Source organism: Amblyomma americanum, chromosome 7, assembly GCF_052857255.1.
Source record: "Amblyomma americanum isolate KBUSLIRL-KWMA chromosome 7, ASM5285725v1, whole genome shotgun sequence".
In the NCBI taxonomy this organism is placed as follows: Eukaryota; Metazoa; Arthropoda; class Arachnida; order Ixodida; family Ixodidae; genus Amblyomma; species Amblyomma americanum.
The window spans coordinates 145,368,514-145,390,399 of NC_135503.1; the positions used below are offsets into that span (position 1 = coordinate 145,368,514).

The following is a 21,886-nucleotide window of genomic DNA, read 5'->3' on the forward strand; positions in this document are numbered from 1 at the left end:
TACCAAACTGGAGCCGCGCTTATGACTGCAAAAGGAAAGACGCACAGTTTTTAAGGTTACATAAAACATGGTGAAAATTTCAGGTTCGTTTCTAAGCCCGGATGTTCCCTAATCTTTATGCTTTCCTGAATAACTGCTCCCATGGCGGGATCAGTGAGCAATATTGGCTGTAGAATGGTGTTACTCCTGAATAAACCGCCAGTTTAATACCAGCGTTCTTGCTGTACGGTGCGTAGTGTTTATGCGCTCAAATTGTGCACACCAGCTTTTCTATCGTACTTTACATGTTTGTCATGTCTATCTTTGCAGATAAATAGTGCTGTAGTTCTCAGAAGCCTCCCCTTCCCCCCGGCCAATGCTACTAATAATAAAATAAGGACAATAATAATAATAATAATAATAATAATAATAATAATAATAATAATAATAATAATAATAATAATAATAATAATAATAATAATAATAATAATAATAATAATAATAATAATAATAATATTAATAATTTTAATAATAATAATAATAATAATAATAATAATAATAATAATATTAAAGTAAATCAGCTAGGCTCATCTTAAACTCCTAAAGCTGGGGCACGTCCCCATTATTACTTCTAGAAGCTGCAGAACTCGAAAGTTTAACATTCAGACGCCACCACGATAGAATGAAAGTTTTCTGTTTACTTTATAATAACGAGTTGGGAATAGACAAGTTTCTAAATTCTGTGAGCTAAGCGCCGCTCTGCGCGCCCGTATCACACCAAAAAACTCGAAGATTTTTCTTGCAGGACTAACGCATTTAAAAAATCGTCTTTTCTATGCACTATTAGCGATTGGCATGTGTTATCAGCCGACACGGTTGACTGAACAACGATTTCGTCATTCCTCTGCGCACTTGCGCCGAAATTCGGAGGGACATATGGCTCCCCCCATCAAACTGACATTCGTGTTGCAAATAGAATCTTGTGTTTTTGTTCTTCTTATTTATCATTCAGCGTCCTGCATCTTGTTTGCTGTTTTTTCTGTTTCGGAATTTGTTGATTTTTATTGTCCACACCTGCCTAAGGTCTGATAAAAAGCCTGGAAGTACCTGTAAAAAAATAAATAACCTGCAAAACGCGCATGTATACGTATAATCCACTTTCCACTGTGGTCGAAAAAATTTGAAAAAGGCCCCTCTCTGCAAAAACCATATCTGGTAAAATCGTGAAAAAAATGCGGCCTCCACACAAGTGCGTACACTAGCTGCTGACAGTGCTGGGCTTTTGAGAGAATGTAGCCACGCGGGAAGAATGAAGATGGTCAATATTACTGTCAACGCTGATACTTCGACACGGGTAAGGCGAAAACGGAGGATCATTTAAGTATTCAACATATGCTGAACCAGTGTTTTGTGTAAGGCAGGCTTCAATGTACTGTAAACGTGGCAGCATTGTCAGCAATTTTTTATTGCTGGGTGAGAAACCGGCGTTTTGTTCGCAAAAAAACCTTAGCGGAGTTTGTTGTTGGCATTATGCAGCCACAAAAGACATATATGACTGTACAGGCATAATGGTGTAAGCTCACGCTGGAACAACATTTGGAAAGGTTGCAACCCAAACACAAAGTGGACGAGAAAGAATGTAACGGATTAATAACGTGCTTTTCTTAAAGGTCGCTGGTACCCAGGCTCACAGAGTAGAGCGTACAAACCACGCCAGAGGAACCGGCCCTCAGCGCGGAAATCACTGGGGCGCTAATTGTGCGTGCGCAATAATATTAGTTATATTAATGTAATTTATTGCACCAAATAGAAAGAAAATGTACAGATATCCGCCCTGCGAAAGTATCACAGGGCATGAGAAGACTTATTAAACATGACAAAAGATCAGATTAGTGCCATGCGCAAAATAAATAAATAAGGAGACACAGAGAAAAAATGTTCTGTATTGAATAACACCCCGCTGAAAGGTAAGGTTGAAGAGAAGAACAGCTTCAGATAAAGACAACGTTGTGTAGGGTAAAGACTGAGCGGCTCCGAAGAAATGCAAGAATCTTTCACGCGAAAGGAGTGCTCAAAGTATGACCCGAATATCTGTAGTCATAGCAGGAAATGTGAAACCGAAGTTGAAGTCAGGCTAATGGTAAACGATAGAGATAATATTTTTGCCAAATGAATTGAATATTATGCAGAAGTGCCGACCTCTCGAGAGGGATGTGCAAGAGCCATGTCTGTGCTTTGTAAATGGGCTGCGGTGTTAATATTGCCTTCAAAAGATTAGTGCTTGGAAAAATAAATTGCACCGTAGTTTAAGAGTATTTAGCTCAATTCTACCGTGACGGTAAGATATGTGTGGGAGTGTGCGCATGACACAGAAACAAAACAGAAGAATAGCGTAGAAAGAACATATATGAATGACTAATTTAGGTTTATGGGGTTTGTCTCAAAGCGTCTCAGGCTTTGAGGGACAACGTGTTTAAGGGCTCTGGAAAATTGGACCACCTCGGGTTCTTCAACGTGCACTGACATCGCACAGTGCACGGGACTCTAGAATTTACATGACTGATGACCTTGAAACAAATTATGAGCCTACTACTTCAAAACTTATGTGCGAACTTCTGAGCATTGCGGCCAAATTAAAAACACGATTTCAACAAGAATGGGTGTGTGAGAAATGGCACTTTCGTATTAGGGACGATCACAAACTTTCTACACTTTTTCTCGAGCCTAGGCTATGGATGCCATTTTGTGTCAGTAGCTCACGAAAGGCCATCTTCCACTTACCTCTTCCGCGAAAAGGCTCTCTCTTGCATTCTTAGTCTTCTATCTGGCCAATACGTGACACTCCGGAATGTTGACCATAAAGCCATGTGACGAAATGGTGGCAGCACAAAATCGCGACTGAGCAGCGATTGCTAGCACACCGAAATTATTCTTTACTGTTCCGCAGGCTTAGCAGCTGTCGCACTTACCTCGATGACATTTCTGCACAAGCCGACATTGAAGGAATCGCCGCGCTCCTTGAAGGCAGCAGGCCGTGTGGACTCCAGCGTGGTACAGTTCGCCATCACGAAAGACGCATGCATGCACAGGAAACAGCCGATTGAGAAGAACATGGTCGCTGCCGAGACCAGCAGGAATAAGGGATGCAGCAGCTGGTACAACAAACTGCGTTCGTTGGGAACCCTGTGCCACATGTACAGGCACATGCTGGCCGCACACAGCAGCACAAGGTAGAACAGCGTGAGCAAGAAGAATTTGTACGTGCTGAAGCCGATGCAGTTGTTGAACCAGGGGCAGTGGTGGTCCATCTTCAGGACGCACCTGCGTGGAGCCATGGGATAGATACTCCATTTTAAGAATGGAAAGTACCATTCGTTTTGCAGTGTTCATGTTTTATCTAGACCAGCGCGAAAATGTAGCAGCCAAGAATAAAACAGCTGCCGGACATTACGTCTCACTCTCCTAGAATTAAAGAAGAGGCAAGGTTCAAAGGTTCAATCTCCTTCCAGGACAGGAGTGCCGATATCTAGGACATGGATGACGTGATCTAGCCAAAGGCTTAGCATCCACAGGCAACCAGGATTTACATTACGATTATTGGAAAATTCACAGACACAGAAACTCAGAATTTGTCGACAAATAAATATAATGCTAGTCTCACCTGCCCGTTTACACCAATAACAACAGTTAGAGCTCCAGGAAGGAGTTTTGGGCTCACTCACTTTTTGCAGCTCGAGCAGTGGTGGCAGCGGTCTGGCTTGATGCGCTGGCAGGCGTCGCAGTAATTGACTTTGCCATCGGTGCAACGGGTGAGCACGCCGCGCTTGGTGGCCATGGCTTCCAGCAAGACATCCCTGCGGGCCGGACTCCTGGCGGCATCGGCCAGCTGTCGGCGCTCGTCGCCGCTGATCTGAAAGTGGCGGGGCACAAGCGTCGGAGAAGTCAGCGTGGTTTGAGCGAACGACCAGAGACAGAACAGTAGTAGTACGTGGAAGACCCCGGCCAGCACGACCCGCAGCACGGTCTCTGTCACGAAGCCGCTGCAGAAGACGAACACGTAGGCGTAATACGCCTCGATGAAATGAGCAGCGGCAAACACGACGGGAATCCAGCCGCAGACGCATTTGAGGGCCTGGAAGACCGCTTCGAAGATCGGGCCCAGCATTCTTCTTTCTCTTTATCGCTGTGAAAGTGGCGATTACTGCTGATCTTTAGAACCAACACGAACAGTGCTTCGATGACATGTGGATACCAAAGATGAAGACAAAGCTTCAGACAACGCCATCGCGGAGGCTTGCCGCAATCTAGACGAACTCACCCAGCGCCGGGAACTGCGTCGTTCTCACTCCTAGCGAAGAATTACAATAACTCGGAAGCAATCATCACAGGAATCGTCTCGAATAAGCACTGGGCCACAATCAGGTGCTGACCACCTGTTAGCCGTGACTACCCCGACAGTGGATAAGATATTAGCGCTCATGAAGCAGGTGACATCCCTCTTCGTAGAAGCTCTTCGGCCTCGCCAGGGATAGCGCATCATCCCTGGCGCTGCAATAGAACAGTCGAAGCTTCGCTAATAAGGCCTCTAAAGTGAACATCCGCCTTCCTGACGGAAAGCTGAAGGCATGGGCCTTCATTTTACAGGAGCTTAATTCGCCTCCACGCCTTTTAGAATTTTGGGCATACCATTCACCCTCTATCCATGGTGGCCGTTGCATGGCCTCCTCCCTCAGCCCAGGTAAATCTGCAATTTATATTGACAGTTCAGTTCCGCATATGCCGCTCGTCCTTTCACTGTGGTGCAGCACTCGTCAAGAAGTTGTCGCCCGTCTTGGTAAAGCTGGATGTACACCCCTTATTCTAGTCTCTTTTCTATGGCCGTCCTGCATCCGCATCTGCCAATCTTGGGTGTGCTCATTTTCTCTATTCTACTAACTCGGGTATCACTATTCTAGTTGATGGAGACTTCAGCTGCGCACACACTTCGTGGGGTTACCCAACGGATTTCTCAGGGGTTGCACACACCCAAGGCAGTTTTTCACATCATTCTTTGCAAGTTTAAAACCAACCGCATACCTCTACACACCAACGAGGTGGCCCCTATTCACCTTATTTGACTTCGTGGTTAGGCCCCGTAACCCTTGTTGGGCGCTTGAATTAGATATTTGCGGTAGTGATCACAACCTTATGTTTCCTTCACCCCTTCGCGTCTACGGAATATACGCCTCAGCATGCTCGTAACATTATGGCCCTCTGTACGCGCAGATAATCGTTTTTCTGTATTCAAACCGTCTTCAGCACTGTTTACTCTTTGTGCTGTTCTCGCGACTCACACTATTACCACTACTGTAACTGAAGACGAGCCGAACCCGGACATACACCTTCTGAATCTGTGGGCTCTTCGTCGCTGGCGGATCGTTATGCTTCTCTTCACCCCAAGGACCTATCGGCTCTTCCTGCTCTTCACCTAGCTACCGCACCTTCACGGCGCTATGCAAATCGACTAGGCAGGCAACGCTGGGCTGCATGGTGTGACCGACTACCCTCCACGCAGGGCAATTGAGATCTTCAGAGAGTGTTTCACTCCATGGAGCGCCCACCTCAGATTGGGTATTACACAGAGAGCATTCGCCTCGCGCTGAATGCGGTTGATGATACATTTACGAAACAAGCGCCCCATAAGTTTTTCCCACACAATGACTGCACCTCTGCATTTCCCCCTGACTTATAGAATATAGAGTCCTCCGATGAGATTACTCCTTACCTAACCATACCACAGCTGGTGGCCTTCATTGAACGCCTAAAACTACCGCTACTCCCGGGGAATATGGCACACCTAACTCCTTATTCCGTAACTTGGAAGGACTGCTTTGCAAACTCTGCTTGGTACTTACAACCAAGTGTGATGTTTTGGCGTCATGCTGGTTGAGTGGAATCAGTCTATTGTGGTTCCAGTTCCCAAGTCAGGTAAGCCTCCAGTATCTCTCTCGGCCCTTCGACCAATTTCTCTCACGCCTACCATCTGCAAGCCTTACGAAAATATTCGCGCCGTACGCTTGTTGTGGTGTTGCAATCTCATGATTGTTACCCAGATTCCCAAATTGGTTACCACCCACAAGTTGGAACGGAGGACGGTCTTGCTGCGTTGGCAGCCGACGTGCTTCACCGCTCTCAGCAGAGTCACCTCGTTCGAAATGTGACCGCTACAGACATAGCAAAGGCACATTACATCCTTCAGTCTGCCATTCTTGCCTCCCTTTAAACTCTTAGTCTCTCTCATTCGTTTCTCCTCTCCATTTACGGCTTTTTAACAAATCGAACGTTCAGGGTGCGTGTCCACGGAAAGCCATTTGGTAACTTCACTTCCAATAGAGCTGAGTCCCAAGGTCCCGTTCTCGCCCCCCATTGTTTATTGTGGATTTTATTCCTCTTGTTAGAGCCCTAGGTTCCATCCGTTCTATCCGTGTGCTTGCGTAGGCTGATGATATATCTTTGTGGTGCTATCATCCAGACGCGTCTATCCAGCAGTCCGTCCTCCATCACGCGCTGGACGTATTGACATCTCGCCTCCCACATCTGTGTCTAACACTGTCTCTTGCTAAATCATGTTTCATTCGCGTTGGGAATAAAGCCAGCTTACGGAAACCTCCCCCTTTAAATTTTACAATAGGTAATTCTCCGATTCCTCAGGTACAAACTGTTTGTATTCCTGGCCTTCTCCTACATACATCTGGGACTGGCACCCCGTGGCTGACAGCCAGCCTTAAATCGGCTCACGCTACTGTAGGTCTCATTCGTCGCATAGCTATGCGCACTGGTGACGCGCGTACTCATAATGCCCGCCAGCTTGTGCGCTCTATTCTTCAGCCACGCATATGGTATGAGGCACAATTTCAACGTCTCACCCGCGGACAGTGGTTCTCCCTTGAAGCTGTCAGTCGTGAGTCTGTGCGCGATTACATACCTGCCCCGGTTAACACCATTACCCCTCCGTCAGGAGTTCGCCCAGCTCAATACATTCAGTGAACTCGTCGACCAACGGGTGGCAAAGAGAGCTCGAAAAAAGTCTCTTCATCTTCATCGTTTAAAGACACTCTCTCTGTGCAGCTCACAGACAGTCATCCCACTGTTTCTCTGTCGGTATAAGCTGCGTATCTGCTTGAAGGCTGCATATTTTACACAGATGCACCGCATATATCATATCGGGGAGCTACTGTTGTGTATAGCCCTCCCTTACGTTTCTCAAGCGTCTCGCGACATGTATCGCGGATAAGTGCACTCCCCTGGCGTTCGAACTTCAAGCCATTTACAATGACATTGATTCCCTTCCGCTCGTTCCCACATCAATACAGTTCATCTTTACATCGAGTCCCTCGCCGCCCTTAAACAGCTTAAGACTGTTCGACGAACATTGCAGATTACACAATCATCTGCTCTGTACAAAGTACCGATGTCCTGTGCGCACACACTAGATTCGCGGCCATGCTCAGTATCCACATAACGTTCAAGCGGATGCTGTGACTCACCTTGACACATCTGACGACCCGTCATCTTCCCCTCTTCCCCCAGATCCGTTCCTGTCCTATACTTCTAATTCCCTAGTTTTGCGCCAGTGAACACGCGCTCTAATTCCTCCGTGTTCGCACCCTATCCCCCGTGTTCTTGCTATGCAGGAGAAGGTATCCGTGCGCCGGAATCGAGCAGAGATGGCTGGATGCCATATGTCCATCATCGGTAGCACCCAAAAGATCTGCCAGCAAGTGACAGGTACCCTCACTCTGGCGCTGCACTGGACATTTGTGATGTGCGGTAATTGTTTTGGAGGTGCCCAATGACGGCTGCTATTAGAAAACGGCTCCTCGGGGAGGTGGCCCTGCGGTTGAAAAGCGAATGTGACAATGTGAAGTGGACTCTAAACATTCACGTCATCGGCTATCCTGCATTCCTTCCCACTTTTTGAACTTATGCTTCATGACACACTGTTCGAATAAACAAAAAGTTGTTGCCTTCGGGACATGGCACATAGCCGGCACGGGGGATTGGCCAGGTTTCAGTGAGGAGGGCGAAGAGAAGCTGGAGACGCCATTGCGTAGCCTTGCCCTCTTTTGAGCAGTTTTGTCTTTCTGTTATTCAGTGGCACCTTGTAAAGGCACAGCCACATGACTATTTTTTATGAAATTAAAATTTTATATCGGAATCACGGTGGCTGGCATGCTAAACGATGCAGTAATACAGTCACTCTATTTACTCAATACAGCCCGCTCACCTATTCTGATATTTTCGCGTGGTGACGCTGTAACACGAGTGTTACGGCTGCTTTTACTTTTTTACACTTTTTTTACATCGTGCCAAATTCATATTTCACTGTTTAGCCTTTTTATGGCTTATATTTCTAGTCCGATCCCCCAAAATTGGTTTGGGCCATTAGAAGTTTGAACAAAAACTCCGACGGCTGATGCTCATGTGCGACCCCTGGCCAATGCCACCTCAAGGGTATGGGCCATATATCAAGAGGCCAACAACAACTTGTCGTAGCGCAGTTGAGTCTACCACATACCAGACACAGAAAACGCGCTTACAGAGCCCCTATAATATTGTGACGACGCTGTAAAGCTGAGGAACGTCTTCTTGAGTTCAGAATATGGCGCTCGTACTTGGTGCTACAACACTGAAAACGGCTTATTACCATAGAGCGGGTCCCGTCGTCGACTCCTCGAGGCAGACACAGCTGCGGATCACCGAGAACGACCTCACCGTTCACTACGCTACCACATTCATACACCATGAAAAACAGTGACCGTACATGCCAAGGCTATGAAGCGGCTCTCTTTATGACTGATAGCTGAAAAGTCTGAAGAAAAAGATTGGTATTTAATTTATGTAGCGCATAGCGCTAAACTATGTGGCGGCTGTGGTGCATCTGTCTACCGTAAATTGTTTTAAAACTTCGCGTGATATTCTTTTGGGTAGAAGAAAATTTTGTCGTCATTCGAAGCGTCAAGGGGCTACAAAATAAGTGAAAACGTCACTTGAAGAGGTTCAGTTGCAAACTTGCAATGCATACAGTGATCATAAAAGTGTTAATGAAACATACTGTTCATAGGTAATTAGGACCACATTCCAACATGACAGAAGCATGATCCCCCGGGAGATATGTTTACTCATGTTGCAGCAAAAGCCCAGCGAAACCGAGACACAGGACCAGAAGAAGGCAAAAACACACTGTCACCGGATGAACAACTGATTGATTTATTGCCTCATAAACGTACTTAATGCCATTTTCTCGTGCAAGCGCTTATGCGAATAAAAAATGAAGGCAAGGCGTGATTCCATCTCCGATAAAAAGCGCCACCCCTCTGTGGTAAGGACAGATGGTTGGCTAATGCAGGAGCACTCATTCTTTTTGATTAGCAATATGTCAAGCAGTTCTCGCTCGTGCCAGGACTTTCCCCTGCTAAAAATGCTCGTGCGTTGAAACAGGGGCGAACGTTTCCCACAGTCCTTCACATACAAAGCCTGGTTTCTCGCTGTTTCACATTATATGCGGATAGGGCTAGCACGAACTCTAGTTAATTGTTAAAAATCAAAGGTTTCATGATTTGGAGAAAACAATTGATAATGAGCAATGAACTTGAAATAGATATCATTGTTTGCTAAAAATAAACAAAATGCATACATATATAGCTTCTTGTGCTGCAAAGACATCAAGGTTGGCATAGTAACACTTTCATAATTGATGTTCTGATTTTTGAGAAAATTTAGCTAGGATGAAAGATAATATTTCAACATTTGAGGGCTAAAAGCTGTGCGCAGAAAAGGCAATTTTGAAATCTCTGGTGACCGAGATATTACTATAGCCTCTTTTAAACTTAAGTTTGCCATACATTTATTGGCGAACTAATTGAAGTGATCGGCTTTATATCTTGTGGGAAAATTTAATGAAATAGTTGAGGCTATGCACAGCAAGTACATGGACCTGCGTGAAAAGGCTTTTCGTGTCCATATTTGCTCTACACCTGCGGTAAGACCAACGGCTAGCTTCTGCAGCAGATGAATTAGGTGTGATCAGTGAATGTGGTGTTTGCATTTGACAGAAATAACGCATTCAACTAATGTAGATTAACTGCATGCGGTAAGATATGTTTCAAATTGTAGTATTCACACGGTTCTTGAAATTCGGGCAACGATCTAGTCGAGCGGACATAAAACGGCCTTAAACCGCTCCTTCCTCTCTTCACAATATCAGGCGACTGGGCCGTGAGGTGGAACTGCCAAAAACGCGTTTCCTAAAACTCGCGTCCCGGAAACTTTTCTCACCAGCAGTTCATGCAGCGTATGAAGGCTGCTGAGCTGGAATGACAAACAACGCAGCATGAATGAAATGCTCCCAATTCATACGTAGATGTCTGCCCTAGTAGCGTGAGAAACGAAAATTCTTACTCTCAGTAACATTTAAATAAATGAAGCGTTGAGCTGTGTGCGCTCGCGCTCGCTTAGTTCCGTGCAGCGTTTGCTTAAACATAGTAAAGTACAGCAACCAGCATTTGCGTCCGCGTCGGCGTTTGCATGTGTCGAAGTTTTCATACTGGCATTAAGATGCACTCTTTTGGCGGTTAATGTGCGGCGAGATAGTAAACGCTGCGGTAATGCTCAAGTCGCGTCGGACAACGCAAAAAATTGAATCATTTATTTATGCGTGCGTAAAACCGTAACCGGCGCGTTTTTGTCGGAACTGTACGCGTGATTGATTTATTGATTGACTAACGCATTTACTCATTGATTGCCTGAAAGATCTATTAATTGAAGGGTTTGTTGATTCACTGACTGATTGCGACCAAGTTTGTTCCAATTTTTGAGTCTAGTAGCGGTTTTTTGTGACAACACTAGGTCCCAGGGATATCCGAATCACGGCCAAATAGCCTTACATCTTTGGCTGCTTGCAAGGTATGTCCGTGGCGAGTATTTGTTGTAGATTTCTTAGTCCGGGCATTTTATTCGGTGGATATCACGTTCGGGTGATATTCCAGGCACTGACCTTATGCTCCAATGCGGAGGGAATCGCCTAATGTGGAGTACACTAGTGCGGTAAAACTATTTCTATGGGTAAACCCCGAACATGATCTTGCGATGTTTGTGGGCTTGTACTATGTAGGTTTGCGATGTTCGTGAGTTAGTACGAAGTATAATTGCGATGTTTGCGCTTGTTCAATTTAAAATAGGTGAATAAAAAGCGATCAGATAAATATCTGTGGCTCGGAGTCGAACTTGCGGCGGTGTCAACAGATCAGCTTCGCTGGCAACTGCGCGAGAGCATTAGGCTGTCGCCGCAGCCGAGCTCGCCTCGTTTTAAATTGCAACACACTCTCACGATGTGTATTACACATCTTATTCTAAATCAATTAATACTACTATCAAACTATTCTTTGCACTTCCAACTATGTGCGGTTGGACAGATATAAGTGCGCTGTATGCGTTCACGTAGACAAGGCCGTGGCACAAACAAGGCACTAGAGCAAAGCGCGTTTTCGTTCAGAGAATTGCTCGAGAAACGCGGCACTAAGCTCGCTGCTTGGTCATCAACTAATCACTCGAGCAACCAGCACATATCTATAATTGTGTAAATAGTTTTTTGTGTATTACCTCTCCCCACTATCTTTCTTCCTGTCCTCTCACCTCTTTCATTTAATTGATCCATTTTGCCTCCTATCCTTTATTTCGCTGCCCCAGCGCAGGTGCTTCAGTATCGATGGCAGATGCCGGGGCCAGCAAAAATCTTTTCCTTCCTTTTTATTATTACTTTAATAAACCACTTACTACTACTATTACTTGGGCCGCCAGCGTACATAGGGTGAACTGGCACTGACGAAGAAAAAGTTGGGGCTGCCTGGGTCAGTGGACACTTTAACTGCGCTTTATGCCCGTTGGACGTGGTGTTCATCTGCAAAATTTGTTTTCGCAGAATAGTTCGTACTTGGGAATTCTAAACCGCCTGGCGTTTTTAGTAATAAGACATTAATTACTTCTTAGAATTCCCCCAGTGCAGCTACACGGCTAGAAAGGAAAATTATACAGGTTCCACATAAATTTCGTAGCTAAAAATTCCTCGTGATCCAGGGCCTCTACATGGAGCCACAGCTTTACTGGGGCAGCTGCACTACCAGCTGAGCTAACCGAAGCAGATGGTAGGGAGAGAGCAAATTCATCAATAATTCGAAGTGGGAACGGCGTCGGTCCAAGGTTTAGGGTAATCGCCCAAGGTGGAGAAAATCTGTAATCAGGGTGCAAAGCATGAAGGTGAAGAAAAACCCCTTTTGCGATGCAATGCACGCAAGACCTCACGAGTGAAGAGCGCAAACAGGGGACAGCGTCGCATTTTTAATCAGTTAATAGTGTCCAAACAAAACTTTCAAGGTATGCTTTTTTGACTTTGGTTTGTTCGCCCAACAAACATGCCCTTCCTTGAACGTTAGCCAGTATGGAGAAATCAGAGCTCGTCATTGTCGACGTCGTGTGCACAGCCCCGTTGAAAGTGCTAAGCTTATTGCCATGGAGGAAAATAGAGTAGAACGTACACATAAAGGCAGACCATTTGTGGACACATTGCATCAAGGGTCATCGTCCGTGAAATGTGCATGTGGTGTCGCCCATCAGGTACCTCTTTCACGCAGAAAAGTGTTTATATTGGTCATACAGGGCTGCGGCTGAGCATTGTATTCATGAAGCATCACCGGACACCATTAGTTAAGCATTGCTGAGCGTGTGCAGACTGTGGCAGTAACGTGCACAGTTTCGACTAGTAACATGTACTAGAGGGGTCACTTTGCCTCATGCTCTTCGAATGCGCATGTATTTTGGCAAGATGTAGGAAAATTTTTTGGGCCACAGTGCCGAAGGTTAATGTTGTTTTCGAAATTCTAAAAACAGATATGGCGGGTACTAGCGAAAGACTACAAATGTTAGCCGAGCGGCTACAAGTGCAGCCAAGCGCCTAACTCAATTGTTTAAAAAATAATTCTTGAAAATTAGTCAATCAGCTTACTAGTTATGATGATTCACCGGTTTTCTGCTGTGAGCCAAGCCACGCGATACAATGCGTCAGAAGACATATTTTTGCGTCAAAAATCTTATTTTTGAAAATTACTTCTCCGAAACACCCGGCAATAGACCCGGACTATTGGGCAAAGGAAATCCGCCGTGTGTAGAATGTATATGTAGTAAGGGACTTATTACTCATTAGATCCCAGCCAAGTGCAGCCGGCTGTTCGGCTACAAAGGAAAGCCATAACCCTTTCAAAGAAACTTTGCATTTGAAGAATAATCCGTTCTTGTCCGGGGTTCCAACAGGGCACAAACGCATGTCTGGGGCAGTTTCTTTACCAAGTGAGCTAACCAGGCAGGTTAGCTCAAAGTGGGAACGGTTTTGGCCCAGTTTTTCTCTAAAAACTTAAACTAACACAGTTGACACCGATGCTTGCTCCTCCAGCTCATACAGGAGAGGAACGTTCACGTGATAGATGCGATGTGGGAGCTGCCTTGCGCTCGCCAAAGGCCGGGCGCTTTTCAAAAGCGCGCCTCTCTTGGCGCGAGGAGGTTAAATTTTGCTTAGCAACAACACTGAGCGTAATAGCTTTTCTATATATTAAAAACTCATGTGGCTATTACCAACAGGCGCCTACATCAATAGGAAAAAGTTAACCTTGAGTAATTAACTAACCAGCCTAATAGCATGATTTATCTGTGTGGTGATTCCAGGAAACTGTGTATTACTATATCGCCGAAGCTATGTCTATACCTGAAAAGCCTATATTTTTAAATAAGTGGGGAGCTTCTCTGAAACGTCTGGTACATACTTGACATGCTCTCCCGAAACTCTTATTGAAAGTCCGCGTTCCTCGTTATAACGTTTTCTTTGTCCGGACATTTTCTACGCTGTTTCGTCGACCATGAAGTGCCAAATAGCCTGAACATCGATTACAGCAATTATGTGGTATTTTTCATTGGTCGCGTTATCAGGCGAGAAATAAACATGTGGTCTATATAATTTCAATTCGTCTGAAAACTGTTAGCGTTTTATAGCCAAGTTCATAAACAACAATTTTTAGTGAACAGCCGTTCACTTGTTGCAAGAGAAAAAGCACTTTGGCACGTGCGCCTCTGTCTTCTTTAGTGGGGTCCAACTTCACACTTAATATCCGACTACTTCCACATTGCGTAGGGAGGCAATCACTGCCAAAAAGGTTAACTGTAATAGGGCCAGTTTATTACGCCCTCGGGAGTAAAAAGTAACAGTCCACAATATGCGACCTTAGCAGACTTTTGGAGCGGAGGTAGTGGTACAGTTTTGTAGTTGGGTTGAGCTTGATTGCCTGTAAATAACGGATATCTCGTTGTAGTTGTTTGTTTCGAGAAAACCAGATGTCACGACTAAAAATGCTGCAGCTTCAGATGCAGGTGACGGCACAATAACGTTATATTGTTGCATGGAGCTCTCTCAAAGCAGTTCCGCTTAAAGGAGCCGTCGAAAATCAAATAATTGTTTTTCAGATGTGCGGAGTAACGCGGCCGTCGCTGGAACTTCCGAGGCCAGGAACCTTAGAAGCCGTTTACTAGCGCGGTTTTAAGTACCGCGGTCTCATGGCGAAACATGGAAGTAGGGCTAAAACTTCAACACCTATTGAAGCGGCATCCATGGTGTCCTTGTTATTGCATTCAATATGATAACCCGATAATTTAGGGGCTTAGGTGTTAATGCAGGTGGGAAAGACAATCGAGAAGTTGTCGAGTTGATAAAAATCGACGTTCGCTGCCCTGTAACGAATAGCTAATTGAAAATAATCAGGAGGGGTCCGAATAGTCCCATGCATGCAAAAATTAACGGCGTTAGGTACTGGTTTATGGTTTATGGACGGTTTAACATGCCAAAGCGACTCAGGTTATGAGGGACGCCGTAGTGAAGGGCTCCGGAAATTTTGACCACGTGGGGTTCTTTGACGTGCACTGACATCGCACCGGAACCAAGATCTTGAGAGTCGGCCACGATTAGGGGTTAATTTTCACCTGTTATCTCGGTGTTATTGGCTGTAATGCTTGCAAGCATGTGCAGTCTCAAAGCCAGGAGGTGATCACTCTGTTATACTATATCGCATTTTACCACTACAACTACAAAATCACCTCGTTAAATGTAAATATCTGTCTACAGCTGGCACAATCACTAACCGATGCAGTAATAGTGCCGCCGACATGTCCACGTCGCATTCGCTATCGATGGCAGGATGAAGGTCTACGCACGGCTTTCCTCTCTCACTACGTGCAAAAGACGGGCTCTCGGCGCTCGTGTCGAATCCTGTGAGCATCGCTTGTTTTGTGCGGGCCTTTAATAGAAGACGGCAGGAAGATTCGAAGCTGCGGGGCATGTTGTTATACTTTCATCTTCCCAGGGCAGCTGTACTGCACGGAGAAAAACACCGACCGCGTCTTGGTGTGATGAAGCAGCAAGCAGGACCGCTTCACCCGTTTCTCTCAGTGTCCCCATCTGTGCACCGCTGCTGCTTTCCTGAAAAGCAAGGTACGCCTTTGACAGTATTCGGCTCCGACATAGCTCGTCTAACTCCAATAGGCTTTGTTTGCAGTGAGCTCTTGAAAGCGTCGGCACACTTGGTTCACTTGTAGTCGCCTTCACCGTCGAAGCAAAGATCTCTGCGGTGCTCCTGAACGACGACACCGCATGTATCCACAAAATTATTGATGAAATTTTGAGGTACGTAGTCCTTTACCGATCTGCGTGCCCACAGTGTGCATAATGTCAGGAGAAAAAAATGCGAACAATAGAGTTACATCTCTGTAATAAATCGATACATAGCTCTGCTGCCGACATAAAAATAATGCACTGGCCGCTGGCATGCATGAAACGCGAAAGTGGTGAGCACGTTCGGATATAACCCAATGGAAGCGAGATAACTGACTGGATCTGAACTTGCAAAAATGACACCAGGTACATAATAGGACACCAAAATATCCTTCTAAACGCTGTCTAAAACGAGAGCTTGGAATATTTCTTCTTGAGTTCTGTTCAACCACCAATCTCTCACCATCTTTTGGTTCCCGTAATTGAACAGTCTCCAAAAGTAAATTCTCGTGCTGCTTTGAAAGGACACAGCTGCTTTTCAAAGCAAAGCTTAAGGATCGCTTTATCTGGGGCCAAAAAACTGTGCACGCAAATATCTTACCTAAGCTCTTGACTGCCTTTTCAGCCACTGTTGTCTCTATGATTACTTTATTTCGCATGACGTGAATGAGTATTTGAAAGTAGCTGCCAGCCACGTCGCGAATGTTGGCGACCACACATACAAACTCCTCTAAGAAACATGACTTTAGATCGCATTCAACCGCTCACTAGCAGACCAATCGGTAGGTATGAGCATTGTTAAACAAACTTAACTGTAACACGTTATGATAAGCATACTGTTGTTGCAACTTGTTGCCTAACACATTTCGATGGAGCGGGAGATTGGTATCACACCATATAATCAGGAACTGAAAAAATGTTTATCTGGAACATTTGCTCTTACTCTACGCGGATGCGATCTTTTATCACACGGAAGACAACTGCATTTACGATGGACATTACTCAAGCACTCCTGCAATACAGATAAACGTGCCGCCGAATGACTAGTCGCTGTTACTCAAACTGAGACTGTTTCGAAGTGGGTAAGCGAAAACACCGTTCAAAATTTCCAAACCATTACAACACCGAACGTATCATGATGCATATTTGGCACTTGTTGTAGACAAGATTGCTGCACAGGAAACATGGCAAATGACAATATTCAAGCTTGTCCGCTGCGCCAAATTCACAAGTTCACTCAACACATTACTGCCGGACGTCACCGAGAAGTGCAACGCGGCAGTGACTTCACTTCTTTCAACGAGCAGAAGGCTTGCGTTTTCTTTCCCTGTTCGGTTAATGGTTCGAAGCCTGGTGGCCTGTAGGCGTAGAGACATTGTCTTCTTGGAGGCCCTGTTTAAAAATTTCTCTTGTTTCGCACAGGACAACTCCCCAGGCTGAGCAACCTCAATCACAGAATCAACGCAACAAGGCCCCTTATCCAAGGACGCTACAAAGGCTCGGAAGTATTGCAAATCATCTGTCTACCAAGCCGTTTTAGGCGTGTTGCCAGACGTGACTTGTGTTGTTACTAACATTCCTTCATTTTATGTTTTGACTGGTAAGTACCAGCTTCAGCTTCGCATCACCAAGCCAGTTAGAGTTGTGTGTCCGCATCACGCATGAGGACATGAGAGAAAACTCGCGAGCACAGAAACGTGTTTCTATAATGCTCTTGAATTTAGTTATCCGCACGTCTAGCGTTAAATGCTCCACGTATAAAAGCCGCCTGGCTGCCGGTGTCAGCGCACACCTCAACTGCACTTTGAGATACGTTTTGCAGCCAGTTTGTTCGCCTGCGAAGCATTGACATCTTTGTGCAACTATAAGGCCGAAATAAAGCTCTGGAGTGATGCTTATCGTGTACGATTTGATGTGTGAATACGCTCCTTGCGCAGGCGCTGGCTGATTGTTTATAAATATATGTATGTGGTATCTGCAAATAAACCAGTTGTGAGTGGCGCTCTGTTCTCTTTCCCTTCTCTCGTGCGTGGGTGTGTGTGTGTGGCTTTGGCGCCTTTAATTTACAATGATCAATTACCAACTAGCCCAAAAAGAGGGTCTCTTAGCCAGGTTTGAGGAAGTGGCTTCATGGCCAGTGCTGCTCTGCAACAAAATTGAATTTAGGGAAACATTAATATGCTCTCAATCCTCTAAACTAAGCATCGGATAGAGGCATATCTATAGCTATGGGATACCACTATGAACGGAGTGTCAAAATTTTAACTGTTCTAACGCAGCGAAACGCGTGTCAGTGCACCTTGCAACTTCTACCTTAGAAATTTTAGTGGAAATTTCTAATCTTATTCTCTAAGGCAAGATTGTACCCAAGAAGTTTATTATCATTCACTGCTCCATCCAGCACTATAAGCACCCCGTTAGGCAATTCTCCCACAAAGTACACGTGCCTCCACAAGGCAGGTTTTAGGAAGTGGCTTCATGCGCAGTGCTGCTCGGCAACACAAGTTAATTAAGGGAAACATTAATAGTTCCCGTCCTCTCGATCCTCTAAACTAAGCATCGGATAGAGGCATATCTCCAGCTATATGATACCACTATGAAGGGAGTGTCAAAATTTTAACTGTTCAAAAGCAGCGAAACGCGTATCAGTGCACCTTGCAACTTCTACCTTAGAAAATTTGGTTGAAATTTCTAATCTTAGCCTCTAAGGTAAGATCGTACCCAAGAAGTTTAGTATCATTCACTGCTCCATCCAGCACTATAAGCACCCGTTTAGGCAATTCTCCCACAAAGTACACGTGCTTCCACAAGCCACGGGCGATTGAATTTGCCGCAGCCGCTAAACTTCAGTGTTTTTTTTTTTTTACACTGAACTGCGACAAATCTGTCTGCTATTTACATCAACCAGATAGTGCAGGCACCGCTATCGCGCCACTACTAGAATTAGAGAATGGGCATGGGTTAGTAAGGTAAGGATTGGGGAGTGCATGTTGTTGGGCGAGTCGGTCGTACATCGTTGAGTAAAGGTACTGCGCAAAATGATACAAACATGGACGAGAATCTGCGCCCGTCCCTGTGCCCTTCTCGTCCATGTTTGTATTATTTTTCGCAGTACCTTTACTCAACGATAAGGATTGGGGGACAGATGAGATATCAGCAAATGGTGGAGAATGCTTGGAAGTCACGGTCGACATTCAGAGCGAGAGTAAAGGTAAAATGAATGTGTAATATCGGTTCTATGCAGTCGCTGTGCCGACCGAGTTCCCGTCGTTATTTACGGTGGAGCCGCCAATGCACTAACTATTGATATAATTTGGTGCTATCTTATTACTGGCGCAGCATATTAACAGTGGGGTCAGCAGTGTACCCACAACAATAATAGGAATGCCGCCGAAAACGGGTGACATACTACGCGACGATTAAGTCACTAGCACCTCACCGAAGGAATTTTCCTAGAAATTAGTGGCAATTTAAGCACTCTCTGGGCAACGCTACAGACGTGTTCAAGCAATGAACTCGTAAGGGTGGATTCTATGATTCCGCTAAGAAAAAGTAGATAGCTATATAGCCTCGGTGCTATAATTTTGCGCTTTTGCAAAAAGGAGAGACTTAGTCATTACTAAAACATTCATTTAAACCGTCTCTTATTAAGTTCATGAATTTAGAGCACAATTTTTTCTAAGTTGCAGCATGATAGCAAATATTTTTAAAAGAGTGCTCACAAAGCTGTCATTGCTATTAGTCATCTGGCGCGTACAAATTTTAAAGAAATAGAACTGAAAATAACCAGTATGATATGTTACTCAGTTTTGTATTCACAGTTATGTTGCTTGTTCCAGAACGACGGTGAAGCAGGTCTTCGCAAGGCCTAAAGTTAATGGCAGGACACAATTGTTCTTTTTCTTCTGCAACAAAAAAGAAACAAGTTGTGCGCCAATTTTTAAAAATCTCTTACCTTCTTAAAAATTTCAATACCTTTTGAAGTTCTCGGTGACGTGTTGAAACGCTGCTACATTTATTATGTGCAGAGGTTTATCTGTAACCAAAATACTCCAAAAATGTGCTCTGTGTTCTCTTCAACGGTTATTGAATGCGAAAATTACGACTTCTCGTATTTAAGCGTAATAGGCTGCTAGGCTTAGTAGCGCTGTCCTAAATTTCAACTGTGATCTACCGGAACTTTTTCCGTTTTAATTTGCTCTTACGCTTTCATCTGTTTATTTGCTCTTTAGTTTTTGGGCTTCTGGGATTTCCAATTTAAATGTTTCTTCATTACTTATTGTACAGACTTCACTATGATAGCGGTACCGAAGTCGAATATTTAGAATAGTGGTGACTCTTTGCACATTTTATTTATGTTTTAAAGCAATTTTTGTTTAAAATTTAATCGTGATAAAGTGCTCGGACTGATTTTTTAGACATTTTAATATGAGAGGCGCGGTTTCTGTTCACTGGTTGCCTGGGCTCCATGTAAGTATTTCACTGCTTAAACTGTCCATGAATGCTGATACGAACAAAACATCATCAAAATTATCGAAACGTTTCTTACTGCTAGCGTGCGGCTAGAATTCACCTTGTTTGAAAAAGGCAAATGCGTTGAAAACTCGTAAACTGCACCTCTTCAGCGCGAAATAATATACACCAACAGTGTTCACTTGAGTACACTTATTTCCGACATCATTCACTTGGTACATTAAAACCATCAACAAGGTAGGCAAATTTGTAAACGTAGTTGACGCCACAGTGTGTTGCTGTAAGAAATTTCCGCAATCATCTACTGCCGTCAGACACGGGGTCACAATAGATGCATTGTCCGAAGAGTGGCCACTCTGTTGTGGTGTCTTTAGTTATGTGCTCCAGAAGGCTGTAGGAACGGTCTATTAATAAGGGCAGCGAATTGGCCGTGGCATGCTTCTTGTCACTTTTTATAGCCCTTGGAAAGTGTCTGGTAGATTTTGGTTTACCTAAGGGAAGGGGAAAATCCGTTTTGCTGATATGGTATGTTAAGGGTATTCATTGAGTGATAGCTGCTTTGAAGATCTTTGTGTTTAAGAGAAAAGAGATAAGGTCATGTTCGCAAGGTAGACTTCAGAATTTTTTAATCATAGAGGATTGTGTCTAAAAGCCAGATTTAAATTAGAATGTCAAAAACGAGGCGAAACGCTCGGGCGGCAAACGTTATTTCAGAGAATGCAAATAAAAATTGTATGCCGTCAGTCAGATCATCCCCTTTGGCAGCAGCAGTGTTCGGAAGAGCGTTTGCCTAAATGCTCCTGCATACTGTTACAGATAACCCTGGATCCTAGGACGACACCACTATAAGCCGAGAAGCGCACGTTTTCTGAGGCTGCATTTCGACTCCGGTTATCAACTAAGAGTTATCAAGGACGGACGTCACCGGCTGGCATCACCTGGCGTGGCGCTTGCATCGACGCATCTGCTATAAAGCTACGGCATCGCATCCAAGACGGCACTTTGGCAGCAGCAGTGTTCGGAAGAGCGTTTGCCTAAATGCTCCTGCATACTGTTACAGATAACCCTGGATCCTAGGACGACACCACTATAAGCCGAGAAGCGCACGTTTTCTGAGGCTGCATTTCGACTCCGGTTATCAACTAAGAGTTATCAAGGACGGACGTCACCGGCTGGCATCACCTGGCGTGGCGCTTGCATCGACGCATCTGCTATAAAGCTACGGCATCGCATCCAAGACGGCACTTTGGCAGCAGCAGTGTTCGGAAGAGCGTTTGCCTAAATGCTCCTGCATACTGTTACAGATAACCCTGGATCCTAGGACGACACCACTATAAGCCGAGAAGCGCACGTTTTCTGAGGCTGCATTTCGACTCCGGTTATCAACTAAGAGTTATCAAGGACGGACGTCACCGGCTGGCATCACCTGGCGTGGCGCTTGCATCGACGCATCTGATATAAAGCTACGGCATCGCATCCAAGACGGCACTTTGGCAGCAGCAGTGTTCGGAAGAGCGTTTGCCTAAATGCTCCTGCATACTGTTACAGATAACCCTGGATCCTAGGACGACACCACTATAAGCCGAGAAGCGCACGTTTTCTGAGGCTGCATTTCGACTCCGGTTATCAACTAAGAGTTATCAAGGACGGACGTCACCGGCTGGCATCACCTGGCGTGGCGCTTGCATCGACGCATCTGCTATAAAGCTACGGCATCGCATCCAAGACGGCACTTTGGCAGCAGCAGTGTTCGGAAGAGCGTTTGCCTAAATGCTCCTGCATACTGTTACAGGTTAGTGGGCTTTTTTT

General features: G+C 45.0%; 1 pseudogene; it reads right to left on the reverse strand.

Annotated features, from left to right (window-relative positions):
* Positions 1-3,197: 3,197 nt before the first annotated feature.
* LOC144098147 (palmitoyltransferase ZDHHC15B pseudogene) lies at positions 3,198-4,144 on the reverse strand (annotated as a pseudogene).
* Positions 4,145-21,886: the final 17,742 nt, after the last annotated feature.